This window comes from Natator depressus, chromosome 2 (assembly GCF_965152275.1).
Source record: "Natator depressus isolate rNatDep1 chromosome 2, rNatDep2.hap1, whole genome shotgun sequence".
NCBI classification, from domain to species: domain Eukaryota; kingdom Metazoa; phylum Chordata; order Testudines; family Cheloniidae; genus Natator; species Natator depressus.
Window position 1 is genome coordinate 84568244 of NC_134235.1, and position 16088 is coordinate 84584331.

At 40.8% G+C, this 16088-nt stretch overlaps 1 long non-coding RNA gene across 1 annotated transcript in view; it reads left to right on the forward strand.

The window, feature by feature from the left end:
- The first annotated feature begins 722 nt into the window (after nucleotides 1–722).
- Nucleotides 723–16088, forward strand: part of LOC141981459 (uncharacterized) — a 209503-nt gene continuing 194137 nt past the window's right edge. Inside the window, exons 1-2 of the long non-coding RNA XR_012637784.1 lie at nucleotides 723–835; nucleotides 6321–6534. This is a non-coding gene — a long non-coding RNA (uncharacterized LOC141981459). The remainder of the gene's footprint in view (nucleotides 836–6320; nucleotides 6535–16088) is intronic.

Consider the following 16088-nt stretch of genomic DNA (forward strand, 5'->3'; position numbering starts at 1 on the left):
AAGGGCTTCTTTTCCATGGGTCCAGACGATGAAGATGTCATCAATGTAGCGCAAGTAGAGTAGGGGCATTAGGGGACGAGAGCTGAGGAAGCGTTGTCTCCTGCTGGTAATAGACCTTTCCTGGTCACTCTTGTTACAGTCCATATGGTAGCACCCATTGTTTCATGTTCTCTGTGTATATAAAATCTCCCCACTGTATTTTCCACTGCATGCATCCGATGAAGTGGGCTGTAGCTCACGAAAGCTTATGCTCTAATAAATTTGTTAGTCTCTAAGGTACGACAAATTCTCCTGTTCTTTTTACCTAAGGACAGACTAGTCAGGACAATAAGCACTATGCCAGGGTAGTCAGAGGAGCTGGTTGAAAACTGGTGAAGGCTGGTCACAAAAAACCTGAACATTATAAAAAAATTAATTTGTTTTTGGAAAAAAAAAGAATATTTTCTTTAATTTGAAGTTTTTCACAAAAAATTTCAATAAAAATTCATTTTTCATTTTTTCAGTTTGTTTTCCCCCATTCCCCCCCCCCCGTCCTTATCTTTTTCCATTTTGCTAATGGAAAAGAGGGAAATGGGTGGGAGGAGGGGTAGAAATGAAAACTGAAACTTTTCCATTTTCAAGTTTCTTAAAAATAGAAAGTTTTAATTTTTGAAAAAGGCTGTTTTATATTAAAAGAAATCATCTGAAACATTTTAACCAGTAGTAAATCTTTGCAGGTCCGAGCCCCTAAGACAGTCAAGGACACCGAGGGAGGATTTTCTTGGAGTTAAGGCCTGGGACTGGCAAATCTGGGTTCTCTTCCCAGCCATGCCTGGCACTTCCTGTGTGATCTTGGGTAAGTCATTTTCTTCCTTTCTCCATCTGCAAAATGATGGTGATGAGGTAGTTATGCTCATCTACACCACAGGAGTTTTGTGAGGCTCAGCATATTCATATTTGCAAAAGTCTCTGAGATTCTCAGTGGAATGCGCTATAGAACTGGAAAGTATTATTATTTATTAAGGTAGGCTAATTTAAAATGTAGGCAATAGAAAAATCTTTTGGTAGACTAGCAATTGACCAAAAATTAAATTAAGATCCCTTATTTTTTCAAACATAGTTGTATAGCACATTATAAATGCATGAAACTGCAATTCAACTATAAGGTATTTATTTTAGTAAGTAGATTAATAGATTTCAAGGCCAGAAGGAACCACTGTGTTCCACTTTGACTCGTTGGATCACATAGGCCATAGAACCACCCCAAAATAATTCCTAGAGCACCTCTTGTAGAAAAACATCCAATCTTGATTTAAAAATTTCAGTGATGGAAAATCCACCATGTCCCTTGGTAAATTATTCCAATGGTTAATAACTGTCACCATTAAAAATGTACGCCTTATCTTTTGATACTCAAGTGGATTTTTTATGACTATGCTCAAATCAAAGGCTAGATCAGTGGTGGGCAAGCTGCAGCCCACGGGTCACATGTGGCCTGTCAGGGTAATCCACTGGTGGGCCATGAGACAGTTTGTTTACATTGACCGTCCACAGGCACGACCGCCCACAGCTCCCAGTGGCTGCAGTTTGCCATTCCCAGGTTGCCCACCACTAGGCTAGATTGTGGCTCTAAATCTAAACCACAGTTTGTGGTGTGGGTGTGTGTGAGCGAGAGGAAATGTTGTCACCCCACCCCACCCCTTGCAGGAGTTCACAGAAATGTTGTGCCTCATTCTGGCAATGGCCACACAGCATTAGCGACACCCTTTTACAGGGTACAGCATTAACCTTCCCTGTGCTAGCCCAATTTACGTGGGCAATATGAAGGAGAGTGGACCCTGGGCATCACCGTGCCCTAGCTGTCCCATAGAAATTATGGTGCCATATTGGGCACTAGAGTTCATTTGTCCTTGTGTGCTGGGAGTGCGTCAGGTTGTCCACCTGGCTTGGTCTGAGTGCAAGGGAGGAAAGTTGTTGTTGGTGGTTTTTTTAACCATCTTAACACCTGTGATGTTCAATGATCACATAGTGTTTTAATTTGCTTGCAAGAGCTTCTCAGACCCCTGTCAAGATTTAGTTTGGGAAGCTCAGCCCTTAGTGGCACAGACCTCCAGTACCAATACCCCTTTATAGGTGCTGGAACTAGGGGTGCTGGCTTGAAGTGGTTTCCCTCATATACAAGATTTACAGTTTGGTTCAGTGGCTCTCAGCACCCCCATTATACACATGTGCATTTGTGCAAATCTAGGCACTGTCTAATCTCAACATTGTTTTTCCATGAACTCGAAGTTTCCCACAACTATTTCTTTCTACACAGTTTGACGTGGCAGATGGAAAGGATGCAATATGACAAATATATAGTTACTTTTTGGCAGCATCAGGTCACAGACCATGGTTTCTACACCTGACTGCTCAGGGGGCATTCAGGGAAATATGATAATGCTTTGTATCTCAGCAAGCAATACTGACAAAAGTAGTAAGTACAGGGTGGGGTGGAGGTATATGGAAATTAGTGGGAGTGATGGAACTTAACCCAGCATCATTTGACAGGGATAGGATGAAATCTTTAAAGGGCAGCTTGTTGAAAACAGGACGTGATAGGATCACTGAAATAAGTCATTTTGGCAGGCTTTAAAGTAATGAGAAGGTGAGTGGATAACGGTGGCTTGAAATCAAAATAAAGTAAGAAGATGTCTCCTAGCTCTTTGACTGTTTCTTTCCTTAAAAATGTTTATTTTTTTGTCCAATGCTCTGTGGACAGTATGCTTACTGAGTGCCAATACGTATGGCAAAACCTGTTTTAAATGACATCTCAGGGGGCTGATAATAAGTAGCCTCGTAAGGGAAACAGTCTCCTAATGAAAGTGGCTGAGAAGCTGAAGGAGAATTACATACACGATTAAATCATGTGTGTTTGGCAAAAAATGTTATTTTATTGTGTTAAAACATTTAGAATACAACTACTTCTATTTGTCATAAGCTACTGAGAGACAGATATTTAATGTGTGAAATGTGACTTGGAGCTGAAAAAACAATCTTTCTGCCAGTTACCTGGACACATCTATCACTGGTTGTATATATCTCCTGTCACTGAGATACCTAATCACTGCACAAAGAACACAAAAGCCCTCTGTTCCTCCTGGGTGGGCGAGGTGTGTGACTTTATGCGGGTAAAAAAAAAACCCGAGGAGTCCTTGTGGCACCTTAGAGACCAACAAATTTATTTGGACATAAGCTTTCATGGGCTAGAACCCACTTCATCGGATGTATGAAGTAAAAGATACAGGAGCAGGTATAAATACATGAAAGGGTGTGGGTTGCTTTACCAAGTGTTAGGTCAGTCTAACAAGATAAATCAATTAACGGCAGGATACCAAGGGAGGAGAAATAACTTTTGAAGTGGTAAGAGAGTGGCCCATTACAGAAAGTTGACAAGAAGGTATGAGTAACAGTAGGGAGAAATTAGTATTGGGGAAATTAAGTTTAGGTTTTGTAATGACCCCAACCACTCCCAGTCTTTATTCAGGCCTAATCTGATTGTATTTAGTTTTCAAATTAATTCAAGTTCTGTAGCTTCACGTTGGAGTCTGTTTTTTGAAGTGTTTTTGTTGAAGAATTGCCACTTTGAGGTCTGTTATTGAGTGACCATGGAGACTGAAGTGTCCTCCTACTGTAGTAAAACTACCTACTACTAGGTGGGTAGCTCTTCCTCCCTCCTCCTCTCTTTATCAGCATTAATTTTGGAGGAAGGTTTTATCAAAAAGGTGTGTTTTATCCTTGGTTTGAACACCATTAGGCTTTGGCTCAGCCTGGATAAAAACTGAAAGCAAGACAAAACCAAGCAAAGTGCAGCATCTTCCGAGAACAAATTGTGTGAGTGAATATGTGTGCCTGATAGAGATTGTGCTGATCTCCTAGAAGAGGCTGCTACTGAACTTGGGGGGTCAACTCTGAGCAGTTTCTACCCTAGCTCACTTTGAGCAGTAGCTTACTTCTCAAAGAGTCTCACTGAGTTCAGTGCAACTATCTGAAAACTAAGGTACTACTCAGTGAGTAAGGATATCAGAATCTGCTCTTAAATAAACAAAAAGGGGGGTTTGCACACAGATTTTAAACATGAAATATATATATATATTTCTGTGTGTATATATACACAGAAAGCTCTAGTTATACATAATAATTACTGGTGAACTGCTAAGATAAAATTAATGAATCTGTTAAGTATTACTGAACATTCCTGATTACTTAAATCAGTTACATAAGAAGAATTTCTGATTGCCCATTTCTTAATTGCTTCTTACAGCAAAAAAAGTAAAGTTGCACAGAGTTTGCCAGACGACAGTTTACATAATAATAATAATAAATAATTCAAATTAAATTGGTGTTACACTTCAGAAAATAAAAACTAAAGTTTGTGGCAGCATTACATTATTATGCAGTGATGTTAAACATATTCCAGTGCTTAAAGAGCAGTGTCAGGTCCCAGTCCTTATGAACTGGTAACATGCTTAGCTATTGAAGGTAAGCGTCTGAAGAGTTCTTTGTTATGTCACTTTAAGCTTGGTCCCTGTAGACAGAGTGACCTCCAGACCTTGCTCTGTTCTTTTGCACTGAGGCTGCATATTTCCTACACAGTGGGAAGGATTCATAGACTATGCCCTTTTGACATATAATATGTGCTAGATGACCAAAGCACATAGGTCTATTGATATCATACCGGCATGAGGTAAAACCTGCTTCTCTCCTAATTTGGTAGAGATGCAAACAAATGGAATTTGCATAGGTTCTCATGCATAAGCCTCAATGAGTCCATACCTGCTCTCAGTGAAGACAATGGCAAAAGTCCCATGGATTTTTAATGGGAATACAATCAGGCTCTGTAAATATCTATCAGGTTCAACTATTAAAACATAAAACAAATATTTATTATTTTGTGGCAGCCAAAAGTGTGCTAAACTCCTAAAGGATGACATAGAAAGACATGGTCCTTGCCCTAAAGTGCTTGTAATCTAAATTTTAAACCTGATAAATCAAGTCCCAGTAGCAAATAGAAGGGAAGCAACGATATAGGGTTGCAGCAACAAGGGTTGTAGCAGTACAATCGCACAGTTACTCATTTAGTCATGTGGAATTCTTGGGGCTGCTTTTATATATATCTTGTTAGGTTTATATCTATACATATAGATAGATCAGGCTGCTGCAATCCTTCTGCATCCCCATCTCATCCATTCCCTACTGTTTGTCACTGGTTTGATTTGTCATGACTAAAATTTAGACTGTTAGCACATTTGGGGCAGGGACCATGCCTTTCTTGAGTGTCCGTATATCTCTCTCTCTGATAAAATAGTATAATGGAATTACTGATGGCATTGTTGTAAATAAGGTTGGGGGGTGTGTGTCTGTTTTATATTTCTGTTTTAAATAGCAGCTACAGCAACTTCAGAACTAGTGACTCCCACAAAATACCTTGCCCCAAGCCTTCCAATATCTAGCAAGTGAGGTGTATGTGCACCCATGGAGAAACTCCCTGTAAAGAGGGGAACAGCTGGCAATGGGAAAGGGGAGCATCCATAACCCAACCTGCCCAAGAAAGATAACCAGGGAGAGGAGAGGCTGGAAAAAAAAAAGTGGTGGGAAGCCAGAGACACTGCTGTTGGGAGGGGAGAGGAGAGGGTAAGCTACAAATCTGATACTAATTCAGTGAGAAGACAATATATGTTAACTTCCATCCGTCTTGACTCCTGTCCTTGGGGCATAGACTAGGAATTTTACTGTTACTCACATTTTGCAATAGATACCAAATGCTCCTTGAATACTGCAGCCTATGGCCCAGATTCCCAGCTGGTGGAACTCTACTGAAGTCAATGTTAGGCTGTTACTTTGTGTTCTTGAATGTGTGATCTCCCGTAACATAGTCCAGTGGATAGAGTACTAGAGTGAAAGGCAAGGAGGACTATTCCCAACCCTCTCACTCATCAGCTGTGTGATTGCCAAGTCGCTTACCTCTGTGTGCCTGGGTTTCACCATCAGCCGAATGAGGTTTATTAGTATGTACCTGCCTTTGTAAAATGCTTTGAAATCTAGATTGGAAAAATGTAATATGAGCCAAACATTATTATTCTATGTGTGTGCACACTTGTGTATATACTATAATAGTATATACACAGACAGAAAGAAAGAGAATAGATACTGGTATACTATAAAGGTTTTATGGGCATGGGCTGGGAATGGATATGAGTGGAGAGGATCAGAGTAGGTAGGAGTGGAAATTTCTCATGACTAAGATGTGCCATTGTAGTTTTTAATAGATTCTTCAAGTTGTCATCTTTCTTTGTTTTTAGGGAGGTATAACATGATGGATGATGTGATGTCAAAATTGGCTTCTGGGAAAGGAAACATTTTCTGTCAGCAGAAGAGCAGCTAGTGGAACCTGTGAGGCATGTTTCGTTACACTTCCGCTGCAGTGCCCAAGCTGACTGCCTCTACTCGCCTCCCTGTGGCCCTTTGATCTGCTGCTGGGAGGTTTTGAATGTTTAGCCATAAAGCCTGAGCAGGGTATGTCCTTTTGAAATTGGCTAACAGTGAAATACTTTTGAAAACAGAGCTTCCACGCTACTGTTTAAAGTATAGAGATATGTCTTTTGAAATCATTGTCACCTAACAGGCAAAGACAACATGCAGGCTTATTGAGGAAACAATTGTTGTCCAAACAGAAAAGGGCTTCCATGTTCACACCCTCTCTCCAGCATTAATTGTACCAAACTGGCAGTGGAAATGGGGTGTGGAGTACTGGTATTTCTATTGAAAATGTAAGGCATCATCCTAGAGTGTTGGTAACTAACAACTCCTCCTTTAGATACAATTCTCCATCTAACTGGAGCACTGGAGACAAAGCTTGATTTGCATTTTACTAAGATTGTTAAACTTGAGAATGGGGTGATAAATCTGATACACACTCTAAAGCCTATAAAGAAAAAAAGTAAAACTCTCTCCAAACAAAGCTTGATTGTTCTAAAGTACAGGTTCTGCCATCTAGCACATCTCAACTGGAGACTGCCATGCAGGGTCTCTGCCTCCCTGAGTATCACACGCATATTAACAGGTTTCAGAGTAACAGCCGTGTTAGTCTGTATTCGCAAAAAGAAAAGGAGTACTTGTGGCACCTTAGAGACTAACCAATTTATTTGAGCATAAGCTTTCGTGAGCTACAGCTGAAGTGAGCTGTAGCTCACGAAAGCTTATGGTCAAATAAATTGGTTAGTCTCTAAGGTGCCACAAGTACTCCTTTTCTTTACACACATATTAGATATAACTACACATTTCCATGGGACAAAATTCCCTGCAGTGTGGGAGTGCAGGACTATAGACATGTCCTGTGGCTACAAACATTGCTCCACAGTCTGTGGTGGGGAGGAGGATTGCATACACCCCATACAACCCCTGTTTATATGGGCTTTGCACGGTTGTTACGATTTGTCCCTATAACATCACGTAGTGCAGCAATAAAAGATCATTGCCCAGATCCTCAGCTGGTGTGAGCTGTAGGTTGAAGTCAATGGAGCTATGCCAGTTAACAGGTGAGGATCAGGTCCCATATTTCTTTTACTTTAATGATCGATTCTGGACATCTGTTCAATGCCCTAATTTACAGAAGAAAAAGCAGAAGAGTTTCTATAGTCCGCTTACAATGCTCACAATTAGAATGAAATATAAGATTGACTTTTTCAGTGTGTTTCTTGATCCAACATTATGTGTTATGCACCCACTTACATCCTTTGGATGATATTATTGAGTAAGGATGTCATGTGACCATAGTGTCTTATTTGGAAGAATCCTAACCAGGAGTTTCCAGGTATATCCACGTTCTTTACTGGAGTTAGGAAAGGCGCTAAATTATTACTCGTTACCATATGGTCAAGATGAGTCAAATCTGTTTTGCCACACCTCAAAAATCTTTTGTATTACATGGAGGGTGCAAGGTCGTAATATATGCTCTTCCTGGAGCAATAATAGGTATAGGTGATGGTCAAAAGCCCTAAACCTTTTCAGGGCTAATAGCCAAGTTATAATGTATTGGAAATGAAACAAAACTTATCTTTCTCATATTAAGAAGCACTCTGTAGGGATTCATGGCAAGGAATCAAATTCCAGCAGTGACATGGCCATGGTTTGTGTTTTTCATAGTGCTACACTGTGCCCTCACCACCCTTCTTGTGAGATTAGTAACTGAGCAATCAGAAATGAAGTAGTGCCAAATCTCTGCAACTATGAATCCCACCTTTTTCAGGGATGCCTGTAAAAGTCAATTAGCTGTACTGACCTCCCTCCCAATCCTAAATCAACATCAATCTCTAGTAAGAGGTAGTACACAGAAAGCTTATTTCCATGAGATAAAGTGTCCAAAACAAGGGAACACAATGATCACAAAAAATGTACCTGTTTCATTCACTGGTTCATAGTCATCTTCCCCCCTCACAACACATTCTAAATTAACATTTAAGGGGGAAAAACCTCCAAACATCCTTAAACATTAGTGACAGCATGAGAGAGTCAATTTACCAATAGTTACTACACCATTGTGTCTAAAACACTGCAGTTTGTCACTTCACTTTGAATAGTCTACAGACACCTGCATCAAAAGCTGTTCAATTTGCAATGGATGGACTTATTATGCTTCCAGGACTCTGGTCTATACAGGAGGATGCTTAGGATGACTCCCTGCTACAGGAATCACCATAAAAAAGTCAACCTTTAGCACATAGAAGTATTTGACATAAGGAATTTAGTTCTTATGCTAAGTAAAATGGACTTCGAGAAAAGTAATGAAGAGGTCCTACAATGGATGCAACTACCCGCAATAATACAAGTAGTACAGCGGAAGAAATAGGCATGTTTGGAACATCTTTTCAGAATGCCTAATTGTAGGCTTAAACTAGCATTTCTTTGGTGATGCCCTGGCAAGTGATGGAGCTGACCGGAACGCTCTGTGGCAGAATGGCTGAGGCAGCATTGTTACATCTCAATATAGAAGACCCAGGAAAAAGAGCCTGTGATAGAGATGATTCATGCCATTGATTTCTGCCTTATGCACCTGAAGGTGTGGGAAGGATGATGACGGTGGTGGTGATTCCTCTAGCTAAGGCACCACATACACAAGTATGAAGAAAAGATGTGCGTAAAAGATAAACTGTTGTGGATATGTTCAACTGCTTTCTCAATGAGACTGTTTGTACAAGTAGTTACGTACATGTGTGTTTCCAGGATTGAGCCTCTATTGATTAATCCCCAATGACACACGACAGTGTCATCAGTTTTTTGGTCAAAAACAATTTTAATGTTTTAATATTTTTAAAATGACAAAGCAGAGGCTGCTTGCAGGGGTGAAATGACTGTGTGTTTGCAGGATTTGGCCCCAAGTTATGAATTGTTTCAATTAACGTAAGAAGCTGTGGATGTCTGAAAATGAGGCCATTTATTTAGGTACCAAATATACCTAACTGAAAATCTTGGCCAAAACGAGCAGTAGTATGATTAATTCTCCATGGACTGCCCCCAGATAAACGTAGGCTCTGAAACCTGAAAGTAAAAGAGTAGGAAGTAAGTTGATGCAAACTGTAATTAACATTAAAATCTGTGTAAACGTGAGGCTATTACTGTAGCCCCAGTATTTTCCTTTAAATGAGTGCACAAAGCACTGAAGTTTCCATAATGTAACTATCTCTTCATGGAGGTACTAGTGTTTTATTATTCGATTATAAAATGCAATGCAACGTATTCATTGCTTACTGTACGCAGATGCTTGTTGACTGACTTTCGAGCTTAAGAGAAGAAAAATCTGCGCTCTTTTATGTTGGAAAGAGTCAGACCTTCTTTTCCCCCTTTGGGTTGAATAGTCGTGTGTGACAGAGAAATGACTACAGGAGCCAAGACTGAGAAGAATTAATCATGAAAACAAGTGCTTTACTCAGGAAAGTGGGAATGCTTTTATTTTTTTTTATAAGTACACAAAAATCTGACATGCTTTCTTTTTAAAGCGCTGAGCCCTCCTGTCTTTTTCAGTACGTAACTGAAGATTTGTCACAGTCCAGATGGCAATTCTGAGCAAAGATGTCATCTTGATAAAAACATTAAGAATATATTTATGAATACTGCTCCTCTATTATTCCACCAGCTGAGGGTTTTCTCATGTAAAATCACTTCCTTTATGGTAGATCTTCTCTGGCTAGGGAACACACACACACACACACACACACACACACACACACACACACACACACACACACACACACACACACACACACACACACACACACACACACACACACACACACACACACACACACACACACACACACACACACACACACCCCGAATCCTTTGCTATGTCTTTTTACAGTGATGCATGAAAACTGAAAAGACTCCACCAAAGAACACAAACGTTTACATATTTATGGACCTAAAGCATTCTCGGCACTTGATCAGCAAAATCTCTTGAAGCATACAAATGTTACAGGTTTTGTTTAGGTAAGTATGGATGTCAAAAGCTTGAAGGAGAAATTCAAGCAAATGCATTCCATCTATTCATCACTTCAGTGCTTGATGTCAGGATGACTACGAATACAGTATATTTATTCAGTGCCTTCCATGTCTGATGCAGAAACTCATGAAATATTGTCTTGTACATTCCTGAACAACAAACATGCATTAGCTTGGGTTTCCCGAATAACTGATAGCGTAAGTTATGTCCAGCCTAGTCTATCTTTTTCTGTAAAACTTGCTGAAGGGGGTATTTGAAAATAAATATATTATTTCTATTTTCAGATTTCAGTATTTCAAATCAATACATATATCCACACAAATATTTGCAGACAACTGAGTGTATTACAGTGTTTTTATGAAATAGTGTGTGCCATGAAAAGCAAGACTGTTACTGTATCCCCACTATTTTCCTTTAAAAGAGTGCAAAAAGTGCTGAGGTTTCATCCAATGAAGTGAGCTTTAGCTCACAAAGCTTATGCTCAGATAAATTTGTTAGTCTCTAAGGTGCCACAAGTCCTCCTTTTCTTTTTGCGAATACAGACTAACACGGCTGCTACTCTGAAACCTATCTACTCATGGAGATACTTGTATTATTATTAATTATAAAATGCAATTTAATGAATCCATTGCTTACTGTATGCAGATGCTTTCTGACTGACTTTCAATCTTAAGAGGGAAAAAATCTGCACTCCTTTATGTTGGAAAGAGTCAGACCTTTTCCCCCCCCCCCTTTGGGTTGAATAATCCTTGTGTGTAACAGAGAAATGACTACAGGAGCAAAGAATGAGAGGAATTCATGAATTATGAAAACGTGTGTGCAGGGTGCAGGGGGGATTTGGATGCAATGGGACGCTGCAGGGGGTGGGGTCTAGGTAAAGGTGGTTGGGGGGCCTGGTGTGGGGGGGCTCAGCACCGGGTCCAGGTACCAGAGGAGTGGGAGTTGGTGGGGTGAGGGTCCTGGGGCAGCTGGTTGGGGCTCAATGGGGTGGGGGTCTGGGTGCGGGGCGCTCATCTGGGTGTGTGTGTGGCTCAGTGGGGGATCTGGGTGCAAGAGGACTCCGGATGCAGGGGGTGAGGCTCAGCGAGGAGCAGGGAGCTTCGTGGGTGGGTTCTGGGTTTGAGGTGGTCTGGATGTATGGGGGTTAGTAGGATGGGGGTGCAGCTCCCTGTATAGTGATCCCTCCTCCAGCAGCTGAGGACCGATGAGGGCAGGAAGTGTGTGTGGGGGGAGGGGGTTGTGGACCTTCCTGCAGCTGGGGGAGATTTCTGAGAGGGGGTCTGACCCAGCCCCAGCTGCTCCTTGCAGGAGAAGAGGAAGTCCCATCCTCTCCTGTCCCCAGCCAAGCTGAGCCCAGCCTAGGATAGAAGCCACTGGTGATTTACTTCTCCGCTGGCTGCTCTGAGTGCCCAAAATGATGCGCCTGCACTGCTGGGGAGCGGTGCAAGTCCGCTCTTGTGGCTTGCCTTTGCCTCCCCATCAGAAAGTCATTTTTCTGTGGGGAAGCAAAGAAATCTGTGGGGGACATGAATTCTGTGTGCATGCAGTGGCACAGCATTCCCCCAGGAGTAATGGTTGTTAGCTTAGCAAAGTAGCAACTATTCCCTAAGATCTTTAGCTACTGTTTGTGACTTTATGGTATTTTACCTTCCTCTGGACTTCAGGTCTGATCCAGCACCTACTGAAGTTAATGGAAGGACTCTGGTTGACATTGATGGGAATTGGATCAGTCCTTTATTAAAGGGTTTCAGTCTCCTACTGCCATCTGTTTAATTAGATCAGGATTCTTCCTAGTTCCCTAGGAAAGCCTCAGGCTTTGTGAAGCCTATTGTATGTGGGAAGGGAGGACAGTCCAGTTCGATGAAAGAGCCATCGAGTAGGTAACAGGACCAGGCAGAGGCCACTGGGCTCCCAACGATGCCATTGGCAAGGAAGGTATCATAGTACTGATGGGGATAGGGGTGGGAGGAAGAGAGCTTTTTGGAGGATATAAGTTCATGTGTGTCAGGGTTCCTCCCGCACTCTGAACTCTAGGGTACAGATGTGGGGACCCGCATGAAAGACCCCCTAAGCTTATTTCTACCAGCTTAGGGTAAAACTTCCCCAAGGCACAAACTTTTTGCCCTTGGAGGGTACGCTGCCACCACCAAGTGATTTAACAAAGAATCAGGGAAAGGACCACTTGGAGTTCCTATTCCCCCCAAGCCTTACACCCCCTTTCCTGGGGAGGCTTGAGAATAATATCCTAACCAATTGTTTACAAAGTGATCACAGACCCAAACCCCTGGGTCTTAGGATCATAGAGAAATCAGTCAGGCTCTTAAAAGAAACAGAACTTTATTGGAAAGAAAAAAGGTAAAAGAAGCACCTCTGTGAAATTAGAATGGAAGATAATCTCACAGGCAGTCAGATTCAAAACATAGAGAATCCCTCTAGGCATAACCTTACATTACAAAAAGACACAAAAACAGGAATACACATTTCCTCCAGCACAGTGAATTTCAGAAACCAAAAACAAAAGAAAATCTAACACATTTTCTAGCTAGATTACTTACTAACTCTATAGGAGTTAGATCAAGAAAGCAAGCAATCCGTCCCCGAGCAGAGGTATCACACAGACAGACAAAGTCTTTCCCTCCACCCCCCAGATCTGAAAGTATCCTGTCCCCTTATTGGTCATTTTGGTCAGGTGCCAGCCAGGTTACTTGAGCTTCTTAACCCTTTAGCGGTAAGAGGATTTTATAGTACTGTATCAGAGCTTCTTAACCCCTTCCCTTTATATGTATGACAATGTGTCAACCTGGTTTGTAGACTTCCTCCTGCTAGAGTCACTAAGCCAATGGTATCCAACAGCTCATACAATATATGTAGGATTCCAAAAACTGAAGCTTACTCTGCATGGTGTAAGCCTTCAAGAAATAAAACTATACCAAAGCCCATTATAAATCTCCCAAGTGAGTATTTTGTTCAAAGAAAGAAATACTCTTTGTTCTATGTATAATAGATGAGACAATCAGGGAACAACAACGTGAGGTCATTTTGATCACCTTGTTTTTTGAAACAGGAGGTCACAGATACATTTCAATGCAGAAGATAATAGTGTCCAGGGTTTAATCTCTTAAATTCCTCCTAAAGATAAATGCATACAGCATTCAATTTTAACAGAGTTGTTTTTGCTGTAGTGTTGTCCATGCTGTTCTCGGAATAGTATAGAGCTTTCTACCAATGAGAAGAATAACCAACATGTGGAGCAGAGCAGGCTTGCAAAACCATATCACTTGTAGCATACACTGTCACATACACATATCACATGTCACATACACTGCAAAGCAGTAGGACATGCCTTCAAGTACTGAATCAAGAGGTCAGTACTGTAGGAAATTACAATATGTGAAGATGACCAATGTAAGTAAGGAGTGGGGTGTAGAAAAGGGATGTTGACTAGACACTAGCCATATTGGTTCACTCATTGTTATCTCCATACTGTGCAAGCGGGGTATCATATTGAAATAGCTACTTCAATAAAATACCATATATTGGGCCTGTAATATGCAAAATAATCCAATAGATGGAAAAGAATTACTATAAGTATTGGATGTAACTACTATGTCATATGCAAGCCATGATCGGGGATTTACTATGAAACAAAACACAGCTAGTTTCAATCTCTTGAGGTATTGGGGCTTAATCTAAAGCCCAATTAAAACAATGGAGAGGGTGCAGAAGATTTCAAGTTGACTTTGGAATGAGCCTTTAATACATTAGCTCAAGTTGAATCCTATTCAGGTCTCTTTTTGCAATTAGAAGGTAAAAAATACTGTAAAGTAAGCAATTACAGTAGCTAGAAAGAAAAAAAGAACTGTTTTTATATAAATGCTGAATTATGAACCCTTAATCATAGCATATACAAGTGTGTGTGTATATATATAGAACTGATGTTTCAACTGTCTCTCGTGGTGTGAAACTGTTTTAATCACTTTTAAAATTACATTAACTTTAATATTTTAAAAATTTCAGTAAACTTATAAGTATGATGAAGAGAAAGCAATCAAGCTTCTTAATTTTTGAATATTAATATCTACAGAGTTATGAGGACTTTGAGAACTTGGGCAGTTAAAATGCCAGCTTCTGGAGATAACACAGTGATTTAAAACTCTTTTTGTGTTATCGATAATTCTAAATAGTGTCTGGACTTCTTAAGGAAATGATGCTTTTGGTTGCTGAAGCTGAGATCACCCCCAAAATCTTCTGACCTGGGGAATGGGAAGGATTGCTAGGAAGCAGAATTAAGGGGTAGGAGAATGTCACTGTCATAGTCTGAGATTATATTTGAGATCTTGGAATAAATTTAGACAATGAGGGTTAGGGTAAACCTGAATGATGCAGAGGTATAGGGAGAAGATAGTCACTACATTTATTCTCACATCTTACTAAGGGCTTGATCCAACTCCCATTAGCTTGGGAGATGAATGATCCTAAACATTTCAGAGAGAGCTGCAGCTAGAGTTGCTCAGGGGGAAAAAACCAAACAAACTGGCATTGGGTGGAATAGGAATAGGCAGCCACCCTTAAAGATATTTTAGTAAGGGACCAGCCTGCCACTCTTAAAGACTTTGGAGCGGTGGGTAAGTGGGAGTTTCAGGATATCCCTTTCCCTCATGTAAAGAGAGTGCAGCACCTGGAAGGGTCACTGCAGCCTCTGTGGCTGTCCTATCAGCTGCAGAGTAGCTCTGCTATTAGTCTACATGCATAGGGAACAAGTTTCTTTCCCTACCTTGACCCTCCTGGAGCATCCCATACTCTGCCTGTGTCTAGGAATAAGGGTTTGCCTCTTGGGAAACTATACTGGAATGATTTTCCTAATAAGTATTTTTACAAAAGTAAAGGCTATGGGGAAAGAACCTAGATAGGTCAAAGGACACCCAGAATACAAAATAAAAATGTCCAATATTTCCTAGCCAGGCATTTAGCGCCTTCTTAGAGAAGTAGTTGAGACATGACTTTGTCAATGATTCGATATTACCTTAAGTATCAGAGGGGTAGCCATGTTAGTCTGGTTCTGTAAAAGCGGCAAAGAGTCCTGTGGCACCTTATAGACTAACAGACATATTGGATCATGAGCTTTCGTGGGTGAATACCCACTTCGTCAGATGCATGATAACGCAGTGAGTATTCACCCACGAAAGCTCATGCTCCAATACGTCTGTCAGTCTATAAGGTGCCACAGGACTCTTTGCTGCCTATATTACCTTAGGCACTACAAGCATGATTTTATTTTGAGTCCTATTTTATAGGGTACATTCCTCTTTAATTTCTTCAGGAAAAAAAAGAATGCTGTAGAAGAGCTGTAGTTCCAGCCTAAAAGCCTCATAATAAAAAGGTTCGTAGATATTAGCAGGTAAAGCATAACGGCTTATAACACAACACTTGCTGTATCCCCACCACCAATTTGCTACCAATTACAAAATGCTTCTTGTAGAAAGCCAGATTTTATGCACTGATCTTTAGTTATGGGAGCTATGCCCTAGCATTGAGGAAGCTGAATTTATTCACCCAATGCCAGGTTATTGCA